Below are 19493 nucleotides of genomic sequence, written 5' to 3'. Positions count from 1 at the left end.
CCCCTGCCTTTCCCAATCTTAGTTATTTGCTAACTCTCTCTTCCTCCACCAGGGTGACATATAGGACAATCTCCCTTCATTCTATCAATTGAAACAACTTTGTAAAGTGTTTTTGGCTGAGGCAGATTGGCTGGTTCAAAGTCATCCAGGGATCCTTCATCGCTAAGGGAAGATTTGTACTTTAATCCATAGTTAGCAACTATATCATCCTGGCTGTTTACCCTTCAATCTCTGTGTGTATCCAGATCTGCTTCAGAGATTCTTTTAATCTAATGGGGCAGATTTGGAGGATGTTCAAAAATGGGGGGAGAGAAAGGAATTCTTCCTCAAATCCTATCAATGGACAGGGGGTACATTGACAATTGGATTGCAACCCCCAAGTCATAAATTTAATAGAGAGATACTTTTAGGTGTAGAACCTCTGTTTTTAAGTGGAATGTTAAGGCTCATGCTGAGATTTGGACAAACAACAGACCCATATTTCATTTCATTTAAATGCCATTAAAACCACAATAAGTTATCCTCATGTAGTTCATCATTTTACACCTTACAATTTGATGTGATTTCAGAAAAGTTCTTGGATTGGGAATCTGCATGAAATTCTCGTCCTCAAGCTGCATTCTGTCTACTTGCTCAGGTAAGTTTATTAATAAAATAAATTTCACTAAACAGTCTCTCTCTCCAGGTCAACACTCAATGAACCTCCAACAGATGTGGTAGCTCAAGAAGGCATCCTTACTAGACATTAGCTGAATGGCAGATACTCATGGGAGAAGAACAAATTTTTGATCATGAATATATATTTCTAGAAATTGAAGTTTACAAATGACTTTAAATAAAAGAATTCCTGGAGGATGAACATATGCCAAATAAAACAGACTATAGAAGTATAGATACATGAATTATGTTATGTTATGTTATGTTATGTTATATAACATGTTGTGTCGTGTCGTGCCGTGCCGTGCCGTGCCATGCTATGCTATGCCATGCCATGCCATGCCATGCTATGTTATGCTATGCTATGCTATGCTATGCTATGCTATGCTATGCTATGCTATGCTATGTTATAAAAAAGATGAGACTCTGGAAAGAGTGAAGAAAAGAGTAACAAAGATGATTAGGGATCTGGAGACTACAACATATGAAGAATGGTTGCAGGGATTGAGTATGTCTAGTCTAGTAAAAAGAAGGACTAGGGGTGACATGACAGCACTGTTCCTATATTTGAGGAGCTGTCACAAAGAATAGAGGACAACCTATTTTCCAAAGCATCAGAAGGCAAGGCAAGAAACAATGGAGGGAAACTAGTCAGGGAGAGAAACAACCTAGAACTAAGGAGAAATTTCCTGACAGTTAGAACAATTAACCAGTGGAACAGCTTGCCTTCAGAAGTTGTAAATGCTCCATCACTTTTAAGGAGACTTTTAAGAAGAGACTGAACAGCCACTTGTCTGGAATAGGGTCTCCTGCTTCAACAGGGGGTTGGACTAGAAGAACTCCAAGGTCCCTTCTGTTATTCTGTTATTATTATTCTGAATTTTGCATACTATGTGACCTGGCTATAAAAGTCTATACACCATACTTTTGAGTTGCATGAATTTAGTCAATTTGGTTTATTCCAACTTGGTTTAAATCATAGTTGTTATAGGCAACTTGGTTTAAGTCATTTTGGTTTAGCCAAGTTGGTTTAAAAATCAAGGGTCTTCAAACTTGGCAAGTTTAAGACTTATGGACTTCAACTCCCAGAATTCCTCATATTAATTGAAATATACCAATGCAGAAAATACAGAACCCAAATTGGTAACTGCTTATGTCAGACTTATAACTAAGAGAGAAAATACCTCAGTTTTCCACTTTATTTAGTCCCTGGTTTCTTGCATTAAAGAAATGACAATTTGGCTTTATTTTTCTAAATACTTTATTATATTTTGTATAATGGCAGATACAGTGGGAGGATGACATAAGACTAACATTAGTTATAGATCTTTAAGTAGTTAATATTCAAATAGGTAATGTCTTGTGTTCTCTAGTTGTTCATCTCATGGTGAGATTCTTTATAGCGGTTCCAAAGGTCTGTCAAGAAGCTCAAATAGTTATAGAATTTATGTCTTTGGTGAAATGAACAGATTGCAAGGATGTGTCATGACTGCTTTTTTATCTCTTCTCCTTCCCCAATTAAGTGCAAGAGCAGCTTGTTAAAATAACAATTAGGGTTGGGGCACCTCTTACAAATCAAAGTTACTATACGGCATTTCAAAGAAAGATGCTATAGAGTGTCTCTCCATTTTGAATGATATTTCAGCATCCCTTTCTTTCTCTTACCTCATATTCTTATCAGTTGTAAAATAATCCCCTCTTTGTCCACATGGTCCAATCCTCTCTAATTAACATTCTTCATGAGATCTTTCTAAGCATGAGGCTCATCTGGGTGCAAGAAACTAATGATTCCTGTAACCCTTTAGCTTCAGAAATAAGAAAACACTATTATTTCCTCTCTAATTACTAGAATGTTTGTGTTTTAAAAAAATCAAATGCAACATGCCCTAGGGCACATTAAACATCTCTCCCTAATTCTGGCCCAAAGATGGCTTGCTTGACCATTCTTCAATGGCATGTCTGGTTAACATAGCCTTCATTTCGTCCTCAGCCTATAATCAAGGTCAGTTAATTTTGGATTTGTCTGATCGGATATGACAATGTGCCGTCCTCTCCTGAGAGAAGTTTTATTATATTCACAATTTGCATCGTATTTAATGAAACTATGGTAAAAATGCAGAAGAGGCTGGAATCTGCTCAGATCTATTGGTTGCTTTCAGGCCATGTAGGAATTTATCCCTCTAGCTTCTCCCTCAGGCCATTAGGAGAAGCAGCTTCGAGATCTCTAAAAAAAAGTTATAGACCAGAATCTCTCTAAAGCAGCTGTCTTGAATATGCTGGTCATCTTAGAGAGGTCCTGGTCTACCACATTCCCTAATGAGCTTGTTGCTACAATAGTGATAGTAGGTAGACCAGACTTTTTCTTAATGGTAGACCAGGACTTCATACAGTGACCTGCCTATTAGCCCCACATCCAAAAGCAAGTTGCTCTGTAATGTCACATGTTTGGTATCCGACAGGCAGGTCACATCTAGTCACTAGAATTGCAATGTTATTTAATCGTTCTGACAAATGGCATGGTTAAACACACCGTACCATCCATCCATCCGAACTCACTTCACAGCCCACAGCCCATAAGAGGTAGAGCAATCTCTGGATGTTTTCCCCCAATTGGGTAGGGGGGGAGTTCATTTGTCTCTGCACCATAATGTGCCCTGCACTAATTTATTAGAACATGTTCACTCTCCTTACTGAGACAAAGTTGAGACTGGTTACATAGATTGATCAAACGATGCTAGCATATTCTTCTGCTACTCCACAGACTAGAGAAAAGCACATTAAACTGACTGTCTAGATGTGCCCCTAAGCAGCAGATTTAGGTAACAAAAAATATTCTCCCTTGGTTTGATTTTGTGAGGAGGAACTACAAGCAGATAGACCAAGATGGAGTAAGACTTTTTATGTTTGTCTGGTGAATACAAACTTTGAGCAAATATCTGAATTAGTAAACTTAACAACATTTCTTAATTTATCAGGCATTTCCCTTGATTTGTGAACTTCCTCCAGTCCCACATTTTGACAAAAAGACCTGAAGAAGGTACTTCACAAAGCATGTTAGTGTGAATGAAGTATTTCTCTGAAGTACAGAGAAGGCTCAACCAGGCTATTTCAAAGTCCTTCCCAGATTAGTTCCATAAGTGTGCATGGCCACTACATTAAATATTTTTAAAAAAAGTTTTTTAGGCTTTTTAGGCTTCCAGGAGAGCGGTTTTTGTTCACACCAACCCACACTGCTTTGCAAAGCACAAACCTTTAAATGCTTTGCAAAGCCCCATTTAGATATAATCTTTGTTTAAAAGATATACAAGCCATGATCCCATTCATCTAGCATTGAAGATGAATGAATGAATGAATGCATAATTCTTAACATTGACCGAGAAGGCTGGAGAAGATAGATAATTTAAAAGGGGATGTGATATCTCTGACTTCCATGACACAAACTAGTAGACATAAAGTTGAAATATTTTTAAGTATTCAGCTGATTATTTAATCAGTTAACTATTTTTTTCTCTCTTGGAAGTAAATTAAGTAAAAACATGGTCAAACAACATGGTCCAAAGCATGGGTGTCAAACTCACCTTGTCAAGTGATGTTTCACAACATTTCCACACTTCGCAGAGCTGGGGTGGGCATGGCCTGCGTGTATGATGCATCCAGCCTGCGGGCAGCTAGTTTGACATCCCTGTTCCAAACGATGGTATATTTTTATTGGTAAGAAACAGCTTTAGAAAAGGGCTTGATTTTATGTCAGCTTTCAATCTTCATATAATTCACACCTATCCATAATCAGGCAAAGCTATTTTGGCAAGGTGGTTTCACAATTAATATGTTGTGGTTTATCTGACTAGCAATTTCAAAAGAACTCCAACTAACATTTTCTAAATCTAAGTACTTGTGATGCTCAATATTTTATTCAATCAGTGAACATTTGTCACATACTTTTAAACAATGCTAAATGAATTATTGAGCAATATTTATGCAGTTGTTTCAATACGTTCTCCTAGAACCCTTGATCCACTACTTTAAAGAAGATAGTAGTGCACAAAAATGAGATAGAAATAATATACACAAAAGAGAAATTTTGACAAGTGTATTTCTATTTGATAAACTATATTTGCTGTGGAAAACAGTAGAAAAGGTGTAAAGGGGGGAGGAGATACTTAGCTTGCTATTTGTATCACTGAAGCCCCTTTCATTTTACCTAAAGATGAAGCTAGCTCTAGTACAGGCAATCCTTAGTTAACCACTTCATTCAGCAATGATTTGAAGTTATGACAACACTGAATGAGGAAGTTACTGATTCTTGAAGTTGTGGTCATTGCAGCAATCCTGCAGTATTTTGTAACCTTCAGCACAGGTTTCCAACAAGCAAAATTAGCGAGAGCAGCTGGCAAGAGGTCCCAAATGGCGATCACTGAACTGTGCAGTATTCATTTAACAACCACAGTGACAACTGCCTTTGTAAATATCATGTGATATTGCACTTTATGATGGGGTTGCTTAATGGTGGGAGTTGCCAATCCCAAGTGCCATCGGTAAGCAAGGTCACTCATAGTAGCCCATCAGTAAAGAATCATAGAATTGTAGAACCAGAAAAGATCACAAACATCACCTGGTCAACCTTCTGCAGTATGCAAGAAAAATCATTTAAAACCATCTGGAGAGGTAGTTTGTCCAGCCCCTTCTTAAAAACTTCCAGAATGGAAAATCCATAACCCCCTAAGTAGTTTATTTCACTATTGCACAGATCTTACCAGTTTTTTTTCTCTTACATTTCATTTTTCATTACTATTCATTTATCTTTCAGTTCAGAACCAGTGTGGTCTAGTGCTTAAGGCACCAGGCTAGAAAGCAGGAGAGTTCTAGTACTGTCTTAGGCATGAAAGCCAGCTGGGTGAACTTGGGCTAGTCAACGGGTGTCAAACTCAATCATGTCACGTGACATATCATGACCATTTTTTGCTATTGAGGAGCCAGGGTGGACATGGCCTGCATGTGAAGCATCCTGCCTGCAGGCCGCCAGTTTGACAGGCCCAGGCTAGTTACTCTCTCTCTTAGCCCAACTCATCTCACAGGGTTTTTTATTTATTTGTCTGTTGGTTTATTTGTTTATTTAATTTATATTGCTGCCTATTCGCTCGTGACTTGAGGCAGTTTACACAATGTAAAACCATATTTAAAACAAAAAATAAAAATAAAAAACAATAAAAACTAACAAAAAGAATCAAATTAGTAAAGTACAGTAGAACAAAATTTGGATTTTTTTTAAAAAAATTATGGAGATAATAGGAGGAGGAAATAGTATTAGATATGTTCGTTGCCTTAAGTTATTTATAAAACTAATAAATGTGGAAAATAAATAGATGGATAAATAAATAAATTCAAATTCAATATAGGTTACTGTAATATACACCTATTATTTCTTGGCCTAGTTCCTGAGGCCACTGGAAAAATGTTTTTTGTCATTTTCCTATGGTTCTCCTCACTGACATATCTTTTCCTTGGTCATTTTTTTTTCCTCCTGATTAAACATCCCAAGTTCCTTCGGACTTCTCAAGGCATGTCCTGAAGTCTCTGTATCACTTTTCTTGCCACTTTTCTTGTATATATGTGGAAGGCCATCTTGAAAAGACTTGATTCTTTTTACAAATAAGTTAAGGAGGAAGAGATAAAATCTGAAGGTGGGGAATTGAATTGAAGAAAGGCTCATGATGAAAAAAAATTGAAAATTAAGTCTTAAGGTCAAATTTCCACAACCCATCAACATAGCCTGATTCAAAAGCATGTAATCCTATTGTACAATTTTCTTAAGCACAGTTCAGTATTTTTTTAAAGCAACCTTGAAGAGGAGTCATGAGGAAAAAAAGGGGGGAGGCAGAACGTTGCTAACATTAACATCCTCTCTTTTTTTAAAAAAAACACCACTATTTCCTGAACCACAGAACACAGCATTGCCTGATAGAAAGGTGATATAACACTTTTTTTCATTAAAAAAACATACAAACATACCCATACATTATTCACTTTTGAAGTAAGTAAAGAACAAAAAATATGAATCCAAAGAAATTAAATACAAAAAGGATATAAGAAACACAAGAAATTAGGAAATTAAATATAGCTGAATCTTGATTTTGTCCTATTCTCTAGAGCTCTCCAGACCTTTTTATCTATGCTTCCAACATGTCCATAGATCGTTATGTATGTTGGCTTTTGAAGCTTCTCATCTCTCTGCTTTTATGGTTCTCCAGGGGTCTCCAATCCTGGCAACTTTAAGACTTGTGGATTTTGATCTTCTGGGTTGAGCCCTCCTCGCTGACAGACCGTAGATCACGACTGTCTGCGGCTATGGTCCGTGCTCTTTCTTTGGAGAGCTCCGATCATTGTGATTAGGGGCTGAAGCTGCCTTGGAGGGGTGGTGGAGTAATGGGAAGCTGCAAGCCAGGTTGAGAGGAGCTGCATCTCCCCTCCTGGGCTTGGTCTTTTTCCCCACAAAGACAACTGAAGTGGTGGTCCAAAATGGCCACCCCGAAGAGGAGGACTCAGCCTGTTTAAGATTTGTGCAGGAATAAAGAAAGAGGTAGATAACATCTGAGCTGGGACAATTGGGTGAAACAACTAACCAAAAGTACCCCAGGATTAAGGTAACATTGAACTTTTAAGAAAAGAAAAGTGAGCAGCGGAAATATAAAGGGACAGGAAAAAAATAAGAAAATAATTTTGACAGCTAAGCGGGGCTTCGAACTGGGAAAGGAAGAAGCCAGAACTAAAGACTTAATTAAATTGGACTAAAATATTTTGGCAATAAACAGGCATAAAATAAAGCTGGACTTAAGATTGTCAAAAAATAATAATAGTAAAATTTACAAATTGGAGACTGGATTATGTTGGAATATTGAGGTTCGAAAAACCCTAAATAATAAAATAGGGGAAAAAAGGTGAAGACTTTGCATAACGGAGAGTGCCACTTTTGACAAAAACTTAAACTCAAACAAAAGGGAAATCATCCTGTTTCTGTATGAACTTATGTTGATATAATGTTAAAGAAATATTGAAACAAAGTAAGAATATTAGAAAGTGAAAATGGAACCAGAATAAAGAAAGAAGCAAGGAGAGACTGACTGTGGGATTGATTGATGTTTTTGGTATACACCCTAGGTTGGACCAATTGAGAACTTTAGAAAACTTAAAGAAGAAAGAAAGAAAGTAAAAGTGTTTTTTTGTGGACTTCAATGATTATAAAATATAAGAGTGTGTAATGATAATATCTCTTTGGGAATTAAAATTGAACTTTAAAAATATGACAGAATTACTACAGGAAAGAGGCAAATCACTTTGCTCTGTGTTAGAAGAAATGAAAATGGTGATTGAAGAACAAGAAGAAAGAACTTCAGAGGAGGAGGAGGAGTCTCAAAGAAAAGCCGTCTTAAACAGACAATAAACACAGAAAAAACTACAAAGATGAGGGGAAAGAAGGATGGCTAAAAAGTTGAGATTTAAGAAGATAATCAAAAAGGGGAATACCTGTGAAATCAGGAAAGATAGAAAGGTGGAGCAGAAAAGGGGAAAGGAAGATATCAAGAAAGAGAGGGATATAAACCGGAATGAGAAAAGATATAGGAAAAAGAGGGGGAGGAGAGGTAGTAAGAAACAGGTGCAGGAAATAAAGAGACATGGAAATAGTAAAATGTTGAAAAGAAATTGTTTTTTCAGAGATAATGGTTGATGAATTAAAAAGGGGATTCTGTAGAGTGACAAGGGGTAACAAGAATATATTTGGTATTAAAAATATTTAGAAAATAGGGTAATATAGATTATTAAAGGAGGGATAGACACTGATAAATCCTTATTAGATGAATATACATTTTTATTTTTATCCTTAAAAGAAAAGTTAAGGTCTATTGAAGAAATTGTAATAATTGAAATGAATGTGAAGATGTTTAAAAATGAGGTCAATATCAGTGACCAGGAATTAAATAGTCAATCTTTCCCTTTTACCTCTTTGAAATTAGAAATAAAATTAGGGGGAGGGGGAAATATAATGCGGAATCCAAATGAAAAGATGTAATGATTATTATTGTAATTACTTAAAAATAAAGGTTTATTGGGAATTAAGATGAGGGAATAAAGGTATATTTTAACTACTGAGGTGTCACACTCAAAGCAGTAAAAGGGGGAAAACCTATGCTTGTTTCTTTTTCTTTTGTGTTAAAACTTGTATTAATCTAGAATTTATAGAAAGAATGTGTGATAGAAAGAAAATATGACAAATTAAAGAACTATTTAAATTAATAAACTAATACAGACTATTAAAAGGAAGGAGAGACATTGGTAACTTTTTTTTTAAATTAGGCAAACATATATTGTTATTTTTGTTTTTAAAATAAATATCAAAGGATTATATTTGAAATAATTGAAATGAAATGAAAGGATGTTTGGATTGTGATCAATGTAAGAGACTAGGATTAATTTGCTTGTTTCTCTCCTTTCTGAAAGTTTGGAATGGAAAAGGTAATGATAGGATTAAGTATGCATATATGAATTTATAACTATTGTCATATTTGTATGCAAAAGTGATGACCCGGAAATTTGTTGTCCACTAAAATGAGCTTTTTGTTTTTATGTGAAAAATTGAATAAAATTTGTTTAAAAAAAAAAAAAAGACTTGTGGCAGGGAAAATCTGGGAGTTGAAGTTCACTAATCTTAAAGTTGCCCAAAAGGTTGATACTCTTTTGCCCCTGGGCAAAATCATATTCTGGTGCCTCCTATAGTTCGGTTGATCTTCCAATTTTGTTAGGAATTTTTAAAAGGCGCTCTCTTGTTTCTTTTTTCCCCCCCTTCCCCCCACTTTTTTTAGCTTTGTGCCTCTGATTTTTAGCCCTGGACAATTTTTTTTCTTTTCTCAGAAATTTCCACCCTATTTACTGTGAATCGCAGTAAATATCTTTAATCACCTCAGCACCCATTAGTGCAAAATTATATTTAACCTTCAAGCAGGCACAATGACACACAACATACTACTGTTTACTTTATTCTGTTTTTCAGAAATCTTTTCAGTTTGAGTGTCATCTACAGTTTGAAACCTCTAAACCGAGAATTGGCCCCGGAGGATGTCTTGTGTTCTACCTAACCAAGGCTTTCTCAGTTTTCTCCTTCTTTCAGATGGTTTGAGATTTATTCCTCATTCATTCTCTTTATAGGATTTAACTACTTTACCTCAATATATTTCTTTCATTCTGATTACTCACTTCTGTGTCCATTCATTCAGGACTCATTCATTCTTGCTGCCTGGTTGAATGTGCACACTACTGAATAACCTCATTACCCCTGTGTTCATTTAACTTTAGTATTTTTCCTGTCATACCAAATCATCACAATCATATAACAAAGTGGGCAGAAGTATAATTATACACATTTTCACTTAGTAACTCCTTATGATGGACCACAAACTATTCACTAATCTTTCATCCAAGATTTGTGCACCTTAATCTTTCTCCATCCGTTAACCTATAATGAATGAATGAATGAATGAATGAATGAATGAATGAATGAATGAATTCTTTATTGGCCAAGTGTGATTAGACACACAAGGAATTTGTCTTGGTGCACATGCTCTCAGTGTACATAAAAAGAAAAGATACATTCATCAAGAATCTTAAGGTACAGCACTGAATAAAGTCATAGGGTACAAATAAGCAATCACATCATACAAGGAAACAGTCAATATAAATCATAAGGACACAAGCAACAAAGTTACAGTCATACAGTCACAAGTGGGAGAGGATGGTGATAGGAGTGATAAGAGTAATAGTAATAGTAATGCAGACTTAGTAAATAGTTGGACAGTGTTGAGGGAATTATTTGTTTAGCAGAGTGATGGCATTTGGGAAAAAGCTGTTCTTGTATCTAATTGTTCTGGTGTGCAGTGCTCGATAGCAGCGATCGCCACCAGTGGGCCACTAGAAAATTTGAGTGGGCCACAGAGAAATCTCACCTCCAGAGCACTTCCTCAAAGCAATTAATCCAGGCTGCGCAGAAACACAAGGCTGTGCTGCCCACATGGCCACCCATGTGGAAACCCTCCCCGCCCACTCACTCCTTACCTGGCAAACTTACTTGCTAAATTGCTATTTTGCCTTTTTCCGACCATCAGCTATTCTACTGTACTGGGAGATTTAGATTAGCTAGGAAGCAGGAAATGGTTGGATTCCTTGCTTTCTAGCTAGTCTTTAGATCTTTGGCTCTGCTTTTAAGCACAGCCGAACCTCCCTTAGGACTGAAGGTTCTATTATTCAGTGCAGACTCACGGCAAGCAAATTTTATGTGACAGCTTCAACTGCAACAATACAAGAGCACACAACAGATACAAACTCAATGTTAACCACTCCAAACTTGATTGCAGAAAGTACAGCTTCAGCAATAGAGTGGTCAATGCCTGGAATGCACTACCTGACTCTGTAGTTACATCCTCAAACCCCCACTCCTTTAACCTCAAACTAACCTCTATTGACCTCACCCCATTCCTAAGAGGTCTGTAAGGGGCGTGCATAAGTGCATCATCGTGCCTCACGTCCCTATTCTAATGTCCCCATTTAATCGTACCTATTTTCTGTATTCTTACTCAAGTTTATACTTATACCTATTATCTTGTAAGTGATTGACAAATCAAATCAATCAATCAATAAATAATAAATAGATTCAGGTAGCTGATGGCAGATAGATAGATCACTGAATGATTCAGTGAGCAACTCAATCTGCCTGCCTGCTTTGCCTAATTTTGGGTAAAAGTTGTTCTTTTTTATATAAAAAAATTCAATATTGACATACATGGTGTGTTGTGATTTAATTTTATGAGTTTGCTTGCAAGCAAATTTTATGTGACAGACTGAGCTAGCCGATGGCATACAGATAGATTTATGAATGAATCTGTGATTCTGTGAGCAACTCAATCTGCCTGCCTGATTTGCCTGATTTTGGGTAAAAGTTGCTCTTTTTATATAAAACATTCAATATTTATAAAAATATTTATAATATTTACAGAAAAGCCATGCCCAGCCAGTCACATGACCACCTAATCACACCCACAAATTAGGCCATACCCACAGAATCAGTTAGTGATTTAAAATTATGAGTTTGGTGGTCCCTGAGGTCCAAAAGGTTGGCAATCCCTGCTCTATAGCATTGTTTTGAGGGTAGGAGATGAAACAGTTTATGCAGGATGTGAGGGGTCTGTAAATATTTTCCCAGCTCTCTTTTTGACTCGTGCAGTATACAGGTCCTTGATTGAAGGTAGGTTGGTAGTAATTGTTTTTTCTGCAATCCTAATTATCCTCTGAAGTCTGTGTCTGTCTCATTGGGTTGCAGAACCAAACCAGACAGTTATAGAGGTGCAGATGACAGACTCAATAATTCCTCTGTAGAACTGTATCAGCAGCTCCTTGGGAAGTTTGAGCTTTCTGAGTTGGTGCAGAAAGAACATTCTTTGTTGTGCTTTTTTGATGACGTTTTTGATGTTAGGTTTCCATTTTAGGTCTTGCGCAGGGGTGGGATTCTACTGGTTCGGCTCAGTTCTATAGAACCGGTAGCTCTGAAGAGCAGTTGACACTGAACCGATTCTCTCCGAAGATCTTATTTTCTTTGATTGGGCCCACCCGCCCACCTGGGCTCTAGGCTGCCCTTTATTCTTACCTTAGTTGCTTTGCATGGCACAGCTGAGAGACGCGCGTCAGCAGGAGATGGCGATTGCTTGCAGGAGAAGTTGTTTTGCAAGTACTGTGCATGCAGGGGAAGCGTGCGCATGTGGGCTAAGGAATTCTGGGAGTTGAAGTCCACAAGTCTTCAAGTTGCCAAGATTGGAGACTTCTGGTCTAATATTTATACATGGGTCTTTTTTTAAGTGCAATTTTTAAAAATATATTGTTGTAAAACCTATACCTATATTATTACTTTAATACAGTGGTATTTATACAGGCTTGGTTAAATATTAGGTCTACTATTTAAATAATTTAGACAATTGCAGATATTGTACAAAAAGGATTTATCAATCTTAATTATGCTGTAAATGTTGGCATTAATGAGTATAATGTTATAACCCTTCAGAACTGAATATAACATTAAAAAAAACAGTTCAAGTTGGCATTGAAGTATTTGTTGTACAATAATGCATTTTGGCCTTAAATTTTGATATTAAGTAATATACATGGAGGAGGAGGAGTTTAATTAGGAGAAGGAATGAAAGAGAAACTCCCTAATGGTGAGAACAATTAACCCGTGGAACAGCAAGGAGGAGGAGGAGGAGAAGGGGAAGAAAGACTTTGAGATCTCAGGAAAAAATGCCAGAATATATACTGCATGGAGCACTGAATGAATATTGAACAGAAGCTCTCTAAAACATGGTTATAAATGCATCAGTGAGAACAATCGAAGTGAAGCCTTTTCTGGCAATGAACAGTTAGCCAAAAGCCAGACTAATACAAACATTATTTAATGTAGTAGGATGGAGGAATTGTTGCCAATTATAGTTATACTCCCCCACTCTATTCCCACAAACTATTATGTCCTCATCTTATGACTAATATTTTTACCCCTATGGCAAATATTCTCCCTATTTGTATTCAGTTTTGTGGTGTCTTTAATGAGTAAGAATCTCTTATTGCTTTTTAATTGCTGCCAAATGTTTTGATACATAATGCCTCCACAGCTGCATGCTTCCTAGATGAAGCACATGGCTCACTTCAGTTCAAATAGCTGGACTCCTTTCAAAAGTAAATGTTGGCTTTATCCAGACTTAATATAAAACCAGTCTACTACATTTCCAGGTTGCATAATATGCTTTAGTGGAAGCATTGCTACTGCTAACTGTATTGCTAAACAGTGTCATCAATTTTTTTATTGGAATTCCAGTTGTTATTCAGCTAATAAACGCCAATGAATGCAATAGCAATTCTATTACGACTTTGAAGTTAACATTTATTAAACTTTATTTTGCATGAATAAATAGGCTTTCTTCCTCTATTTCTCTTCTATACTGTCAATAAAATAAGAATGTTTACTGAAATAATAAACTAGTTGACAAGCTTTATTTTTTTTCACAGTTTTATTGAACACTTGATGTCTTTGTAGGATGTTATCTGAGTATATACCATGATTGCTCAACGTGTTTAAACCAATACCTTAACAAGACTTTACTCAAATCTTCCAGTGTTCTAGGTTACATGCCATGCTGACTCATAAACTACAAAATGGGTTAGGTACCTGTCAGACTAAACAATGTTGGCTACTTTACAGTACAATATGTCATGTGACTAGGTTATTAGGAATTTCATGTAAACTTGCCTCTCATTTCAATTGTGAGGGCTTTCAGCATAGGAGTCATCAATTAAAGTACAAGAATAAAATATTAAGCTGTCCTCCTTTCTTGAAGTATTACAATGGATGGAATGCACATTAATTAAGACCTGATGTTTCACAGCAATGGATTGGGAATGAGAACAGGATAATAGAAAGAGTAGACCTTTGGGGAAAGAGAAGTCTTGCTCCTGGAGAGAAATATCTCCAATATCAATGGTCTTCTGTTTGCAAAATACAGTATGTCACATCTCTCTCTCTCCTTCTGCAACCAGAAAAGGAAAGGATGGATTCTAGTCATTGCTGTTATTCCAGCAGAAGTATTAGTCAATGTAGGCTCTGGGTAGCCTCAGCCAACCAGGGTATGTCTCCTAGGAAAGTTAGCTTTTGTCTGATTTTTATTAACTGGATTTTAGCATAATGCCAGATTCGTTGCTCTTCTCTTCTTTCAAGATAAAAACTGGCTTAGTTTGACATAGTGAAATGGCTTTGCCTCCAGAAGTTGTGGGTGCTGCATCACCAGAGTGTTTAAGATGATTTTGGACAACGGTTTGTCTGAAATGATACTGTTTAAGGTTTCTTGCTTGAGCTTGGACTAGGAGTTGGACTAGGCAGTTTGATTGACAGACTTGAATATTGGGCACTATCTAACAAAATGAATATTGGGCACTATCTAACTTGAATACTGGGCACTATCTAACAAAATGAAGTTGAAATGAACTATCTAACATTGGAAGTTTTTAAAAAGAGATTGGACAACCATTTGTCTGAAGTGATGTAGGGTTTCCTGCCTGGGCAGGGGATTAGACTAGAAGACCTCCAAGGTCCCTTCCTTCTATTCTATTCTGTTCTGTGTTCTATTATGTTCTATGTTCTATTCTATTCTCCTCCACGGTTCCTCTACTATTCAATTACATTTGAGTGCAGCTGGGTTTACACATTACATTAAGGTTACAACCTGAGTAAGTTACAACCTTGTGTTCATTCAAACATACAAGACAACTCTCTTTCCATCCAACATTTTAGTGTTTGTGGCTTACTTCAATTTCAATCTTGAATTCTGGATAGACTAAGTTGGTCAGTTTTTTTTGTGTGTGTGTGATGCTGATACTCAAGAGTTTCTGAACTCAGTCAATTTTAACACATACTGTATGGACTTCTGCCCAACCATCCCTTCTCATCTTCTGCAGAGAAGATTAAAGATCATGATAAAAAGAGAAATATTTTTTTCTATTGCTTAGATTATAATGAAAATCTGTGCCACTAAGTCAGTGGGACTTTGATGCCTGTCATCTTTTCTGCCTGGGCTCGACCCCCACCCCCTCCAAGCAGAATTATTTTACAAGTTGACACAATAAAGAATGAGCAAGCAAAATAGCAGGTTGGAACACAGGCAGCACAGATCAGGGCTATAAATTTATAGTAGCTGCCTCCAAATTTTATCTGGAATGGCCCGGATGTAAATTCCATAAAACAAAGATCCCTGGAGGTTTGTTTGTTTTTTTTCCTGAGAACTCCCTATTTGCCAGAGCAACAGCTGCTATGATCTGTCTTATCCCTTCACTAAAAATATGGACAGAGCAACCTTGACTTTAAGGACCTTATGTGCCTTTGTGTGTGTTCTTGTGTTTGCTCATGTGTATTAAATCACACAGATAGAAAGGATAGAAGATAAAAGACAGGCCTTCTGCAAGCTATCAGATGAATGACTACTTTCTGATTTGATGCTCTCTGGGTTTCTGACCCGATGCCTTCCACATGCCAAAGATAGGCAATTGACAGCTCTGGATCTTTGAAGTGATTACTTCCAGAAGTCCTTTCCAGCATGGCCTGGGGTATGGGAATTTTAGTCCAAAGCATTTAGAAGCCACAAGGTATCTAGTCATGTTTGACCACGTTAACCAGTTACTGCCTTAAAACAAAATGTGAAGCGGCATCTTTTGGTGGTAGTGGAGTTTCCAGTGGTTTCTATCGCAAAGTAACCACATCAATAGATGTAAAGAACTGAAGAAGTTGGAAGAGAAATGAAATGTTTTCCAGGAAAAAAAGAAGAAAACTCAACTGTTTTTTAAAAAGCATCTTTGGGACAACCATGATCTGGATGATTGAGACTCTCCATACATGTAACCATATCAGTACCATTTCTGAATACAGCAAGGTAAACAGCCTTAAGTAGTAAAACTGCAACATTTTCAATGCACTCCAGGATCTCTAATGATACAATACAATAGAATAAAAACTTTATTGTCATTTTAAATGTACACTAATCAGCATACATTAAAATGAAATTTCATTGCATCCAGCTGTCAAAAGATAACCATTATGCATACGCCCACACACGTACACATATATGACACAGAGAAACACCACAGTCTAGTTTGAATGAATACATATACATGGCGAAAAAATGAACCTGCAAGTATACCAGATTGATGACATAGGGAACAAAGCTGTTACAGAATCTGATAGTCCTGCTATAGCTACTTTGAAACTTTTTTCCAGAGGGGAACAACAGAAACAGACCGTGAAGTGGGTGTGTGGGGTCTCTAACAATGCTTTGAGTTCTAAGCACCTAGTGCTTATAAACAGTATTCACATTGTTAGAGATAATGCTTCTCAGTTGTCCTTACCAATTACCACTCTCTATATGGACTTTCTATCTGAGGCACTGCTGCCACCAAACCAAACAGTGATGCAATTTGTTAAAATAATCTCAATTGTGCCTCTGTGAAAACGTGGCCAGGACAAAAGGAGAAAGATGTGCTCTCCTCATCTGATGCAGGAAATGCAAGCATTGGTTTGCACACTTCACTGAAGATAACTTACAAAGAGACCAAGTCAGATTGTTAGTTATCTGCACCCCACAAATACTTAATAATATGATCACCTCCACAGCTGCAGCCTTGATACAAGTTAAATATAAGTTCAATAGTTGCAGAGGAACAAATGTCCTTTTTGGTGAAACAAGGACATTATGGCAAAAAAAAAAAAAAAGCTTATAAGCATGAGATGTATTCTGACCATGCATTAAAAACATGTACCTTAAATACAGAATTCTCTTCTAGATAATTTAACTAAGCTCAGAGCCTTTCAAATGTCATAAGTTTCTGTTTCTTTGGTTAAAGGAAGAGGTGACATGACAGTGGCTTTTGAGTGATGGAAAAACCTATGTAGATTTTTTTTTCCTCCCCTTCATATGCGGTAGTCACGGTAATGAGTTACTTTTGTCCTGTACAGCTTCTCAAAGGTTTATGCAGAGTTCAACTTCTGCTTTTCAAACCAGAGGATTATTCTTCTGATACTTCCTCAGGAAGTAAAAGTGCAGACAGAGGTGCCATTTATTTTCATTCTGTTCAACACAACACTTTTATTAGGGCTAAGCCTATCTTTTACTTCCTGGACTACAGTTTCCATAACACCTTAAGATAATGGAAACATAGTCTTCTAAAAGGCGGCAGGCTGAGTGAGTTGGATTGTCAAGTCACATGGATTCTTTTCATATTTGCCACATCTCTTTTACAGTCTCTGTATTAAGCACCTGCACGTACCCTGGTTGCTGCTTGGGGCTGATGAAAAGGCTCTATTTGCATTGTATCACAGGTTCTTTTTCATGGTTAAGATGTCAAAAAGTGGTATCTATCTTCAGTATACAGGGCACAGCTCTGTTGCTTTGCTTTCTCCTCTTCCACTAGCATCCATTAGCTGGCAGGAAAACATCCTTCAGTTAGTTTTCTGTCTCTGCACAGAGGTGGATTTATAAACTGTACAGATGCAGATAGATAACTCAACAAGACGTCCATAACAAATTACATTTATTGGTTCATCAGGTATCCTCATAACTCATGTTTGTGACGAAGTTCTTCTTTAATGACCAATCCTTTGTATATCTGCCTTGTAGTAAAAGATGGTTATCTCCTAACCCATCTCGTAGCGATAGAAAGAAGCTGCCATGAGTTAGAGAGTTCAGGCAAAGAATGAGGAAAACTCCCCCAACCCATCGAGGGTCAAACTAATGACCAATCAGGATTACAGATGTGGCCATGTGACATGAACTACATTTCCCAGGATACCTTTAACTACATTTACCATGATGCATTCCCTTAAGGGGGCAGTTCATAATTCCTAAGTAACTGTCCAATTCCCATAGACTGGCTGGGACAGCACAGTCAGTGTTCTTAACACAGGTAGGGCTTGAAGGAATAAGAAAGCTTTGATAGACAATTCGAGACTTTGAAGACTGCAAACTCTGAAATTCAGAGCCAACCAGCCTTCCCACCACTCAGGTTCAGACGGAATCTGCATCCATGAATGAGGCGTGGCTCTTGGTAACATATAGAGGCAAAATACACTGAGGCAAAAGATACAGAGAATCTGCTATTTGAGATACAGATTTTGGAGTTCTTTTAAAATGAAGGATACAAGCTCAGCAGAAATCTGTAGATTTAATAATAGTCATAGGGTACAATAAGCAATCAAATCATCCTAAGAAACAGTCAATATAGATCGTAAGGATACAAGCGACAAAGTTATAGTCCTACAGTCACAAGTGGGAGGGGATGGGTGATAAGGAATGATGAGAAGGTTAATAGTAATAGTAGTGCAGACTTTGTAAATAGTTGGACAGTGTTGAGGGAATTATTTGTTTAGCAGAGTGATGGCTTTTGGGGGAAAAACTGTCCTTGTGTCTAGTTGTTCTGGTGTGCAATAGCGTCATTTTGAGGGAAGGAGTTGAAATAGTTTATGTCCGGGATGTGAGGGGTCTGTAAATATTTTCACAGCCCTCTTTTTAACTCGTGCAGTATACAGGTCCTCGATGGAAGGCAAGTTGGTAGCAATTGTTTTTTCTGCAGTCCTAATTCTGCAGTTTTTTCTGCAGTCCTAATTACTCTCTGAACTCTCTCTCTGTGTCTGTCCTGTTGGGTTGCAGAACCAAACCAGACAGCTATAGAGATGCAGATGCTGAGCGTATTGGTGCTACCATATAATGCAAGTGAAGAAAAAGCATTATGGACTTTTGCTGATCAGGACTGAACAATGACGCTTTAAGGATTTATTTATAAATAAGAGATAGAATATTAAAATTGTAACAAGGGTGGAAGTCCTTTCTTTATATCTTTTATTTTTCTTTATTATTTTTTCTATTTTTTTAATTTTCTGAACTTTTTAGGTTTTTATATTTCCTATTTTTATTTTTTTTATTATTATAATTGTTAAAAACATGACTATTAAAAACAGAAAGGAAATCTGGCAGCTTTTCCTGTTGCAGATAAAATTGTTACTATATTCAGAGAGCCTTGGATTCCTCCCCCCTTCCCCTGCCACCATGTAACGAAGCAGAGACTGAAGCAGAGATGTAGCTCAATGTCTGCCTGAAATGTTTCTCACAGTTGCTACCCTTAGAAACAAAGTGGGGGAGAGTTCTCCAACTTGATATTGCCTCAAAGGATCTTGTGGCTTTGAGCTGGAAATGAGAACTCTCAGGTGAAAAGCC

The 19493-nt window shown here is 37.0% G+C and overlaps 1 long non-coding RNA gene across 2 annotated transcripts in view; it reads right to left on the bottom strand.

Moving 5' to 3' along the window:
• The window catches only part of LOC148126932 (uncharacterized), a 66784-nt gene that overhangs the window by 14760 nt on the left and 32531 nt on the right, over positions 1-19493 (bottom strand). Inside the window, exon 4 of one of the 2 annotated variants that reach the window (XR_015741732.1) lies at positions 4192-4339. The exons of the other annotated variant lie outside the window; for it this stretch is intronic. This is a non-coding gene — a long non-coding RNA (uncharacterized LOC148126932). Of the gene's footprint in view, positions 1-4191; positions 4340-19493 lie in introns of those variants that run through there. 2 annotated transcript variants of the gene reach the window in all.

The sequence above is a fragment of the Pseudonaja textilis genome, chromosome 2 (genome assembly GCF_049901715.1).
Source record: "Pseudonaja textilis isolate UNSWEBS1 chromosome 2, rPseTex1.2, whole genome shotgun sequence".
Classification (NCBI taxonomy): Eukaryota; Metazoa; Chordata; class Lepidosauria; order Squamata; family Elapidae; genus Pseudonaja; species Pseudonaja textilis.
This window is presented reverse-complemented; position numbering and strand designations above follow the sequence as displayed.